This window comes from Marmota marmota, unplaced genomic scaffold (assembly GCF_001458135.2).
Source record: "Marmota marmota marmota unplaced genomic scaffold, marMar, whole genome shotgun sequence".
In the NCBI taxonomy this organism is placed as follows: domain Eukaryota; kingdom Metazoa; phylum Chordata; class Mammalia; order Rodentia; family Sciuridae; genus Marmota; species Marmota marmota.
The window spans coordinates 30532975-30545250 of NW_025999842.1; the positions used below are offsets into that span (position 1 = coordinate 30532975).

General features: G+C 44.0%; 1 protein-coding gene and 1 long non-coding RNA gene across 4 annotated transcripts in view; one reads left to right on the forward strand and one right to left on the reverse strand.

Moving 5' to 3' along the window:
* The window catches only part of LOC107154652, a 106434-nt gene extending 101717 nt beyond the window's left edge, over positions 1–4717 (forward strand). The window contains exons 3-4 of the long non-coding RNA XR_001505100.2: positions 1730–1884; positions 3719–4717. This is a non-coding gene — a long non-coding RNA (uncharacterized LOC107154652). The remainder of the gene's footprint in view (positions 1–1729; positions 1885–3718) is intronic.
* Traf3ip2 (TRAF3 interacting protein 2) overlaps positions 1–12019 on the reverse strand; it is a 39622-nt gene extending 27603 nt beyond the window's left edge. The window contains exon 1 of one of the 3 annotated variants that reach the window (XM_015500299.2): positions 11690–12019. The gene's annotated coding sequence lies outside the window, so the exon portion shown is untranslated. Of the gene's footprint in view, positions 1–10636; positions 11630–11689 lie in introns of those variants that run through there. The other 2 variants (XM_048789863.1, XM_048789810.1) reach the window with 2 other exon arrangements.
* Positions 12020–12276: the final 257 nt, after the last annotated feature.

Genomic DNA, 12276 nt, shown 5'->3' on the forward strand with positions numbered 1-12276 from the left:
AGAACAATGCTGCTACTTTGTGTAACAAAATTAGGAGAGGGGAATGTGTGTTAATCCTTGTGTGTGGGTATCTGCTTATACCTGCGTAAGAGGTGTGAAGGGTTTGGGGGTATTAGTACATTGCCTTTGAAGATAGACTAGGCTGGGGAAGAGGAGTGGGAGGGAGAACTTTTGAACTTTTACAATTTTGCTCTATTGCTTAATTAAAAAATAAATAATTTTTTTTAATTAGAAAAACAAAGCACAAGTTTAAAACACACTGAAAAAAGGTCATAATGACATTTTCCACTTAACAATGTTAGGTCATTTGGAGAACTTAATTCCCTCTGGCACTATCCCTGCAGTGAAGGTAGCCATGACCATATGGTTTATGTGTGTGGTTGAAGTTAGAGAATAGAGCCCAAGCAATATTATTTTAATCTATAAAAAGAGAATTCTTAGCCAGGCATAGTGGTAGTATATGCCTGTAATCCCAGTGACTCAGGAGGATAAGGCAGGAGGATTGGGAGTTTGAGACTAGCCTCAGCAATTTAGTGAGACCTTCAGCAACTCAGCAAGACCCTGTCTCTAAACAAAATATAAACAAGGGCTGGGGATGTGGCTCAGTGGTTAAGCACCCCCTGAGTTCAATCTCTCATACCACAAAAAAAAAAAAAAAAAAGGAACTCTTAATCGGCATAACGATTTCCTTCCTCTTATCATCAATTTGTTGAAATGATGACTGGCTCAAGGGGAAGCAATAGGCAGGCCAGTGTGGAGTGGAGGCACGGGTGGTTTGTAGAAGGCTGAAGAGCAGATGTGGTAAAAAGGCAAGTAAATGAAAAAGAAAAAAATCCCAGAGGTTTATTCTATGCAAGGCCTTTGTACATAGCATACTTCAAATACGAGAGAGAGAGAAAAGAGACTGTGTGTGGATTTCTAAATTCTTACTTTGGATCCATGCAGCATTTCAACCACAAACGTTTACTGAGGGCTTACTGTGCCTGAAGTCACTGAGTACAGAAATTATTGTTCTAAGACAGCTTTTGAAGAACATGAATTCACTTTCTCTTGTGTCCTGAACCCAATCCAATGAGACCAAGACTGCATTTTGAAATGCTCCCCCTTTGCAGAGGTGAAGCCAACAGTTTGCTACCAGATGTATCTTTTGCTTTTCTTTTCCTTCTTTCTTTCTTCTTCTTCCTCTTCTTCTTTTTTTTTTTTTTCCTGTGCTGGGGACCAAACCCAGGGCCTCATGCATACTAGACAAACACTCTACCACCAAGTTACATCCACATTCTTTAGTAGATGTATCTTAACTGCCTATAGAAAGCCAGGCATGGTAGCCCATACCTGTAGTCCCAGCTATTTGAGAGTCTGAGCGGGGAGGATCACTTGAACCCACAAGTTGGAGATCAGCCTGGACAACATAAGAAGACCTTCACCTCAAAATAATAAAAACAAATAGCTGCCTATAGAAAGTTCCCTGGCTGGCCCTCCCTCATCCTTCAGTCTTTCCCTTCTGGTTTGTCTCCTCTTCAGGTTGTGTGTGTCCCTTGTCCCTTGACTCTACAGAAAAGAGACCTCACCATCTAAATTGATTAGATCTTGAAAAAATGAGTAAGAACCTACCCCAAACCACGAATGTTTGCCTTTCTACTCTCTAAAAATGCTCACCATTGTTTTCCTTTCTTCCTTACAATTTGTCTGCATCTATGAAATTGAATATGCCCTACAACATGCTCTTCAGCTGGACAGGAAACAAAAGTATTTTCTCAAGGGCTGGCTGAGTGCTGGATAATCTCCTGCTTGCATCTGTGAGCCCCCAGCCAAATGAGAGGGCAAAGAGATGCGGAAAGTGATCCAGCTAAGGAGGACGCGACTCCAGCAGCTCTTGCTTGTCAGGTGGGTTTCCATTGCTTCCACTTCAGGCAGCTCAGGGACAGCCGTTTACAATCTCCCTAGATTTCTAAGCATGAATGAGAAAATGCTTCTTTCCAGAAAACAAGTTGCACATTTGACTCTTCTAGTTGAGGGGCCTCCAGAGGCTTGGAGAAAGCTGATAGAAAAGGTGAGTAGAGTGGTTATTTCATGACTGCGAGTCTGAGTTCCATCAATGGTTACTTATGGCTGATTTGGAAAGGAACACAGGGCCCCTCAGATGATAGTAAATAAACCTGCCACGACAATAGCCAACCTCTTAGTAAAACTATAGGATTAGTAATCACTACAAACACAAAATGGACCCTGATGTTTTAAATATGTCGCTATCTTACTTTGGATCCATGCAGCATTTCAACCACAAACGTTTACTGAGGGCTTATCAAATACTCAAATAGCAAATAATTATGGAAACCTTACTGTGTTCTATGTGGTTCATCCCCCTTCTAAGGCATATGCTCAATAAAACTCCTTCCTTCTAAAATATCTATAAGTGATACAAAATCCAAGAGCTACAGAAGGTTATACATTGAAAAAATAATCAAAATTCTTTAAAAACAAATTTTTTTTTATTGTGACAATAGAGATTGTACCCAGGCCTTGAACATGCGAAGCAAGCACTCTACCACTGAGCTAGACCTCCAGGCCTCAAAATTATTTCTAAAGACAAGTAAAGCATTATCCCTACCTTTAGGTTTCTTTTGATTCAGAACAAGAGAAAAACAAACAGAAAGGAAAGCAAAGGCTCTACCTCAGGGCCTTTGCACTTGTCATTCCCTTTTATATCTGCATGGCTCTCTTCCCTTTTCCTTCAGATCTTTCCTCAGCTGTCCCCCTGTTAGTGAGATATGCCTGGGCACAGTTTCTAAAATTTTTACACTCTCCTCCCACTCTGTTCTCCCTTGCTTGTTTTTCTCCTCTATAGCAATAATCACATCTTATATAGTATCTAAATGTATATTATAAATGCAAATATATAGTAGATTACTACTTTATTGCCTCTCCCTTCTTTCCAGAATAGAAACTGCACAAGGGCCTATTTTTCAACTGTTCTAGTCACAGCTCTATTCTTGGCACTTAGAACTGTATCCAGCACTAGTAGGTGTATAGTCAAGATTTGCTGAATGAATAAATAATTGATGCCTATTTCAGACTGGGCAGATCTGCGTAGCTAGAAGGGTCACTGACAGAATGTTAGGCTCCATGGGGGGCTAGCAGGGAGTATCTGGTGGGCCAAGTTCTCAGGGCTCTTATAATTATGCCACATGGGTGACCCTGACCACTGCTTCTCTTTCCTACTCTCACAAATATTCATGAAATATTCACTGATTGTCAAGCTGTCAAGGCAGGCCTGGGTCATGCCTGAGAGATCCTGCCTATGGGCAGGGTTGACCATAGCTGTCACCGACAAAATAAGAATATTCCACCAGCCAGTGCGATGGGGCATCTGTTTTTTGGTTCCACACAGGGAGTGCTGGTCTGTTTGTATGTCCACAGAGCTCTGCCCAGAACAGAGGAGGGCAAAGCCCACTTGCCACTACCACATGGGCCCCTTATGGCCCCAACCCTCTGCCAGAAGTGGCAGAATATGGCCAACTCTGCCAGCCCTCTCCAGGCAGTCACAGAGGACAGTTATATACAAATGTACATCAGGGCCACACGGAGATATGTGGGTTTTGTTGGAGATGCAGTTTTATCTGTTTTATCTTTAATATAAACATTGTAAAAAAATAATGGACCTTAAAAATATCATTGAGTGTCTCTTCACTGCTAACCATTTTCTCCTCTTTTCTTCCAGACCTTCTCCGTATACTGTGCCTGTGGTTATAACCCCAGTACGGTCTGTGCTGCAGTCCTTAACAGAAGGCCACCTGGATTGAAGTAGAAAATGCATGTTTTCTAGCGATGACCTAGAGAAAAAGCACTGACCCCCAAGAGGACAGAATATCTGCTCACCAGGACCCGGGACTCCAAACACCTGCATTGTCTAGACAGCCTGGACTCCTGTGGTGCTCAGAATGCCTGGGAGAAACTGAAGCCTGTCTGGCCTGGAGGACAGTGACCATGATTACTGCACTGGGACCCATCCCTGAGGAGAAAGGACTTGCTGGAGGATGAGGAGAGTTTCTAGCTCAGACTCCCCTTGTGAGGATCCTAATGCAGATGCCCAGGCCCCACACATAGGGACTATGAGGTGGGACCAGGGCCTCCCAGTGTCTTAAGTCCCAGATGTAAACAGGTCCTCTCTTGCTTTGCCAAGAGGAGTGAAATCTGTACAGTTTGGCAATAACTCTCAGAAGTTTTAAAAGCTTCTGACCTTTGACCTAGTAATTTCACTTCTGAGAATTTCCTCTGCAGAGCATGTATGTGCACACTGTGTGAAATGAAGAGGCTATGAAGATGGGCAGTGCAGAGAGGTTTATGTAGCCAAGACTAGAAACAACCCACATGTCCAAAGAAGTGCTGAGTTTTAAAACTGTTCTGTATCTGGACAATGGATATTTGTATCTTAAAAAAAAAAAAAAAAATGAGGAAGTGCTATGTGATTGAAATGGAAGCAACTACAAAACTTATTAAATTCAAAAAATTAAAGAACAGTGTGTAGGGTATGCCACCTTTGCATGATGTAGGAGCACAGCTGCATGTCTCCCCTTAGAAATTAGGAAAAATGTTTGCCTCCAAGAAGGGAACCGGATGACTGGGAAGAGGGCAGGAGAGAGATCTGCCTTTCAGAATGGGTTATACCTTTTAAGTTTTATACCAAGTGCCTATATATCTCTAATAAAAATGAAAAGGAGCCAGGTGGAGTGGCGCATGTCTGTAATCTCGGAGACTTGGGAGGCTGAAGCAGGAGGATCGTGAGTTTAAAGCCAGCCTCAGCAACTTAGTGAGGCCCTGAGCAACTTAGCAAGACCCTGTCTCAAAATAAAAAAAAGCTGGGGATGTGGCTCAGTGGTGAAGCACCCCTGGGTTCAATCTCTGGAACCAAAAAATTACATTGAATTAAAAAATAAAAAGGAAAAGGAAAAGTGGTGTTGATTCTGATGTTCACAAAGATTAAGAACCAATGTGAATGAGGAACACATAAGCCTCCCAGGAGAGGTTTTTCTATTCCCTCAGAATAGAAAAACCATTTGTCAGAGGGTGAGGATGTTTCTGGGGTGGGCATGGAGGAGCAGGAGCTATGAAGAGCCAAGTCCCAGAAACACTGACCAAACTGCGACAGTTTACATGTGAGTCTAGTTCATACTCCTGATCCGACTCTAAAGAGAAAAGGTTTTCTTGTCTAAAACCTCATTGCCCTTTGGGCCGAGAGCTGTGTCTCCAGTTCTTTGATTCTGACCACCTTTCTGATTTTATGATTCTGCCTTCAAATCTCTATCAGTTTCTCTGTCTCTCCCCGAGTCACTCACTTTGGTTTCCTTTTCGCCTCCTCAGACCCCAGACCTTTCTCCCGACTCCTCTATCCTGCTCCACTCCCGCCCCACCCCACCCCCAGCCTGGTTTTGCAGATAAGATCTTCTCCAGATGTCAGCAACCTTGACATCCTTGACAATGCTCCCTGGTTCCCATCCACAGAATTTCCCACACTTTCCCCCCACCACCATTTTTTCTGTATATAGCTCTGCCAACCTCCTCGAGCTGCCTCCAACCCTGCTCACCTCTATTCCCAGCATCCTTCACCTCCTGTAGCACATTTTGCATTAAATTACTAGTATTTCAAAACAGAGTCTTTTAGTCTTCACAATCCCACCTTTCTGATCTCCTGGTCCATTAGAAGCTTCTTTTCCCCCCATCAGGCCTGCCTTCTTTTCTGCAGGTCCATTAGACCCCAACCTGGCCTGTGTGGGAAGCAAGTCTCTTTCAGGGTACACATTAGCAGAACTAAAGCCTACCTTCACAGTAACTGTGGTTTATGCCTTCCAGATGCTCTTTACTCAGAATCAACACTTATTTCTAAGGTGTGGGAAAATACACAGTGATTGAACACATTGGCTCTGAACTTAGACTCCCCAGACTTGACTTCTTTCTCTGACCGCTGTGTAATTAGATTGACAAAATTACTTAACTTCTCTGGACCTTTTTTTTCTCATCTACAAAATGGAGAAATAGCAATACTTGCTCCAGAGGGATAAAAGAAGATACACAGTACTGAATGCAGAGCCTGGACCATATCAACCTCTTAAAAAAATGACCTTTGTTATTATTTTTCCTGCAGTGAGTGATTTGGCTTTGGAACTCTTTTTTTCTAGACTGTGTTGCCTGGTTTTATACCCAGGTGCTAAAAGTACCATATGAATCTAATGTATGGACACTGAATCTTTTTAACCAACATGTACATATGAGAGTCATTTCTAGCACATTTGGTTAGCATCATCTCATTTGGTCCTTGAAGAAGCCTGGGCCACAGGAGGGGGAGAGGTACCATCCTGCCATTCCTGTTCCACAAAGGCTTAGATACCTTATGTCGCTTTTCCAAAGTCACACAACAAGTGACTGGTAAAAGCAAATCTTAACTGTAATCTGCTAGGTCTTTCCATTAAACCATACAGAACTTTTCTTCCAAAGGACCAAATAGTAAATCATTTATGCTTTATGGGCTTCACACTGTCTCTGTCTCATATTCTGTTTCTTATTCTTATTTTAAACAACCCTTTAGAAATGTAATGATTCTTAGCAATAGGCTAGTATAAAGAAATCACAGTTACCTTTGGCCCAAGGGTTGTAGTTTATTGACCACTAACACAGATTATACTGATATACCAAAATACAAGCCTAACGAAGTGGATCTACCCAAGAAACTTTACCCTTTGTTAGCAATCACTTGTTAATATTTATTGAATGGTTACTATGTGTGAAATACTGTTCCAAGTTTTTTATATGTATTAACTCATTTAGTCCCCATGGTAACCTTAGTTGATAGGTACTTCACTTTATAAATGGGGACTGAGGCATGGGGAAGGTAAGACACTTCCTCAAAGTCACATGGCCAATAAGCACAGAACTGGGGTTCAAATCTGAGCAGTTCAGCCCCAGATCCTGTGCACTGAACCATGTGTATCTTGTGTGGGAGCATTGATGGATATTTGGGAGAGAGAGAGGGGATAAAGGAAGCCATGAAGCCTCTCGAAGCTTCTGGATTAAATATGTTTCAGACTGATTCACTTTCATGCTAAGGGATGTTAAAACATGCCACCTGTGTTCTGTAAAGCATCACCAGGCCGGAAACCTGCAGGAGCAGGTTCATGCCATTGTAATAGAGGGTACAGAGGCAACCTTAGAGGCATCTTGATTTGAGAAAAGCACTTGATTGGATCTCATTAAATTTTAATCATAAACTGAATTCCAAATAAATTGAAAACTGGTTGACAGAGCACAAACAAAGGGTGATGATAAATGGTGATGCATCTAGAGAGGGGATATCTTCCAGGGGACGCCTCTGAGCCAAGGACGGGAGGGATTTAATGAAGGTATTACGTCCCTGTAAGAAGACAAATCACATAGCAAGGAAGAGAGGGAGGGCAGGAGTGAGCAGCCTGGGTAATTAATAAACCACATTAACAGCTCCTAAATAGTCAAGGCTGGGTATTCACCAACTGCTTAGGTTTTTTTTTTTTTTTTTTTTTTTAAGTATTCTCTAGGTCAACCAGAGGGTTGAAGAGTTCTGTGAACGCAAAACATACACATTTCAGATGGACATAATAAATAAATATATAAATCTATAATTGGAGGATCCTCAGATTCAATTTGGATCAGATACTTTCCATTATAGATTCTCAAGGTCTTAGTTTTCATTCCCCAGAGAACAATTTTTAATGTGTCTTAAAGACATGATTTTTTTTAAAATCTATAAACTCATTAATGTTCTTTGTTTACTGTCCAAATGCATGCAAAACTTACATAACATTGGTTTTGCTTAATGGCTCAGATTCAAACTCCAGCAAACATATGCTTCCAAGTTCACTTGCAGAACTTCCCTGTCAGAGAAGTTCTTCCATTAAGTTTGCCAGAGAATTTGCAACTGTGAGGCCTGGATACAAGGCGGCGTTTACTGATCCCCAGATACAACCCTGCATAGGAAGACTCGGGTCAGGCAGAGCACAACATAGTGTGAACTGACCTGATTTGAGGAAGTCTACTCTGGGGTTCCTGAGAGCAGGTGAGGGAGGAGCAGGTGGACTCGGGGGAGCAGACTCATTCTGCCACTTTGGAAGTCGGTTGTAAACATTTAGAGAACAACCTCAAGCCAGCCCATGTTCTGGCTGTCGTTGTTTTTGTTTTCAGATAAGATGGGTTTTTATTAAGATTTTATTAATTCAGTCCAGGCCACAGAGTGCAGGAGAGGAAGGGATGGAAAGGCAGAAAGGCGTATGGAAGAGAAGTATGGCATGTGGGGAAGAAGTAGGGAGAGAGACTCATTTAATTGTAATTTGTATGTGTCACGGGTCAGGTGGGAAGAGAGGGGAAGAATGAACAGAGGTCAAAGGCAAGAGCATTGCCTGGAAAGCCAGTAGCCACAAAGAGTCTGGACAGACAGCTCAGAGGAGGAAGCAGCTCAGGGATGCGAGGGAGACCTGTTGACCCTGAGAGGAAAAAGGGAAAACACAGAACTCCGGCCAGGACAACAATGCAGCAGAGGAAAGCCAAGTTCCCTCATTGCTGAGGGAGCTGCCAAGGTCCCCTGCAGCCCAGGTCTGCAGGGGGTTGCATGGGTGGGGGCTCCCCAAGGTCCATCCCATCCCTCCCAAATAGCTTGACTTCAGCTGCCTTGGCAGGGAACCAAGCCAATCTGGCACAACTCCACAGGCCACCATGTGGAGGAAAGGCCGCCCCTCCTCAGCCAGTTTACAACTTCTGGTCTCCAGGAAGGTCTGAGTGCACACCAGAGAGCACACACGCAGGCGCGGAATGAGCTGGGCGGTCAGGCTGCCAAGCACATGTGGGCTCCAGGAGGCCTGCTGGGCGCAAGACAAGGAATGTCGGAGGGAGAAAGGACAGCCTGGGTTTCAGGAACTAAAAATATCTTGGTGACAATGCATTGAGAAGAAATAGGAGAGGCCCAGGGGGACAGCTTCTCGATTCCAGTCCTCAGATGCTTTTTCACGAAAGGCCTGCTGGATTGTTTTGATAAGGAAATGTGATCAAACATTAGGGGTCATTTAGTTGGATCTGAAAGGAATTTAATGTGCCTCATCTGTGTGCTTTTTTTTTTTTTTTTTCCTGCAGCAGTTGCCTGCAATTCATATATGTACGTTTTTAAAGGCTAATCTAAAATTGCCTGCAGCAGAAAAATGATTTGAATTCAGGATATATCTGAGATCTTCATTCTTCGATGTGTAAAACATTGATTTAATTTAGACAAACTGCTCCACCATCATCTATCTTGCTGAATGCCTGTTAGAGTATGCCTGCAAATATGACTTTCTCCTCTCCTTTTAATTTTCAGAGCATTTGAAAGTCACAAACTCCTTAATCCTGGGAGAAGCAGGCTTTAGTGTTTTCTGTCTTTGCACCCTCCAAAAATGAGAATCCCTGAGTTAGAAAGTTTTCTCTCTAACACAATGACATATTATCTAGACCCCCCACTCCTACTTAACCACCCCCACGCAATGAACAGAGCAGAGTGGCCGCATTAACCATCTCGACCCTCCTTGTAGAATGATTTGAAGTGGCAGTACCAGATAAGAATAAGGAGGCTGAGGCTGGGGCCTTTGGAGATTGACACAAGATAGCAACTGAACAATAGTTTGCATGATTTCAGATAATGGTGCATCGTTATTTGAAAGTAAAACTGGGAACTTGCTGCAGGTGAAATGTTGAAATTCCTGTACTGTCATCCCAAAGAGAGAGAGAAACATCCAAAACATGCCAAGGGCAATAACAAGGCCTCAATATCCCACAGAAAGTTCAGCAATAACAAAAGCTCTGAATCAGTCTGTCCCAGTCAGCCAAAGCCTGTTGGAACTCTCCTGACAGAGACTAATTGCCCAAAAGAAACAATAACAATTTTTTTTTTTTCAAAGCAGTGGTTTGGAAAAGGTTAAGAATTCAGCATATCCGCCATCTAATAATGAGTCTAATCATAATCATCACCCTTCCATGGTGCTAGGATATGTTTCACTGTTTCCTTTCCCCTTCCATTAAAGGACCCCCACACCGGCAGCTCCAGCCAGGAGACGTTGCCAGCAAAGTCAGTTACTGGCTTCTGGAGCCAAGCTTGCCTGCCAGTTCTCTGCCTCTGTGAGCACGGGGCGATGCTTCCTGGGTAACCCAAATGGGACATGAACTAATTCAAGAAATCCCCTGTTTTCTCCTATGTGCCTAGAGCCAATGATGACGCCTCAATTCTAGACAGCCCTCCTGCAGAACCACTCGGCCACCCTGTCTCCTCCAGTCCCAAGGGCTGCTTTACCTGTGGCCTAGACAACAGATGAGTGAAACAGAAATCAAAGAAACTTACATGGAAGGAGCCTTGGCACCTCCAAGGCATTTGACAGTATGCTGGCTTCTGGGGGCTAGAAAAGTATAAAGAAACAAAGTCCCTTTTCTTGGGCTAACCGACTAGTAGCAGGAGATAAGATTTATGCACATAGTAATCACTATACAAAACATATCTTCTAAGACCACCCATTACGGCTACCCATCTGGGACGACCCCAGCCTTGTTTTGTTAGACAGGAATGTAGACATCATCATATTAGTTCACACGCACTCACTTTACCGATGAAGAAATCCAGGCCTCGGGGAGCCAAAGTGAATTGCCCAAGAGATGGAACCACACAAAGTGGTGAGAGCTTGGAGCCAAGTTTCCTGTCCTTTTTAAAATGTATTTACTTGAACTAATTTTCTCCCATTCCTTTAAAAATCAACCCCCCTGTTCTAAGAGACCTCCTTAGCCAGGTACAGTGGCATGTGCCTATAATCCCAGCGGCTCAGGAGGCTGAGGCAGGACTGTGAGTTCAAAGCCAGTCTCAGCAAAAGTGAGGCGCTAAACAACTCAGTGAGACCCTGTCTCTAAATAAGATACAAAATAGGGCTGGGGATGTGGCTCAGTGGCCAAGTGCCCCTGGGTTGAATCCCTGGTACCCCTTCCCCCCAAAAAAGGGACCTCCTGGACCTGGAAGTCACAAGAAGCTCGATCAGCTTCTAAAACCAAGTACTAGTTTCTTCCCTTACGTGCCCCCAAGGCTCCATCCAGTGCCAGCAAATGTCTAGCTGCTAGAGAGGAGTGGAAGGCCCGGAGAGGGGCTGGGGAGGCTTACATCCAACCCCCACAAGCTGAACCGGATATCCTGGCCTAAGAATGCACTGTTGATTTTTTTTTCCCTGCATGGAAATCAGGATAGAGAAAATTTGGGAATTTTCCTTCCCACTCTGTCCCTGACGTTTTCTGGGGCTGGAAGCCAATTACTTAATTTTTGCCATCGCCAACTCCTTCTCTGGAAAAGTGGGGTTTGAATTCTTGAAGGCAACTCTAGGGACACTGAGTACCTAACAAACTGTTCCCAGGCAGCTCAGTAGCTGGGCCGCCCCTCCTCAAAGAGTTAATCTCGGCTCGCCTGTTTGAAACACTAAACCAGCAACACATTTTGGCTGCAGACACCCACTATCATCTTCTCAGTCCAAGCTGGTCTCCCTACCAGCAAGTTAAAGGTGGAGAGAGGAGGGCAGAGGAAATGTAGGGGCAGCACATTTCAGCAAAGGAGAAAACAGTGTTTTGGAAAATGGGTCGGTGGTTAAGAAATCAGAGGAGGCAAAACAGCACTTACCTTAGATCCACTACGGACAGACAAACTGGGGCCCAAGGAGTGGTCACGCTCTCTGTTTCTCTGTCTTGGGTCTCTCTCCACCGACCTTCCTCGCCTCCTCCAAGCCCAGGTAAGTTGTAGAACAGGCTCTGAAGCAGGAAGTGGAAGTTGTATGCAAATCTCTACGGAGGCTAGGAAGCCTCTGTTCAGAATCTCCCTGTGGGCAGTGAATCAACGGCTAAGTCACTTTATTTTTTTAAAACAGAAACCTCCTTCATTCACTAGAAAGAGGCAGTGACCAAATTGGCTGTATTTTTTGTTTTCACCACCCGGCTAAGAAACTTCGGAGGAATGCCCTGGGCCTTGGGGTTAGAACAGGGCCCTCCCCAGGAAGATGTCTGGGAGGAGACAACTTGGGTGTTAAAGTTGCTAATGCATTAGCAGCTTCAAACGAAGAGGAGGATGGGGACAGATGATGGGGAGGAATAGCAAACAAGAGCTGCTGACTGTCTCCCCTAACTGCTTAAAACATTTGCTGCCCATGACCATGGAGGGGGCAGGCACTGCCCATGTCCCCTTTCCCCCATCTCTCTCTCTCTCTCTCTCTC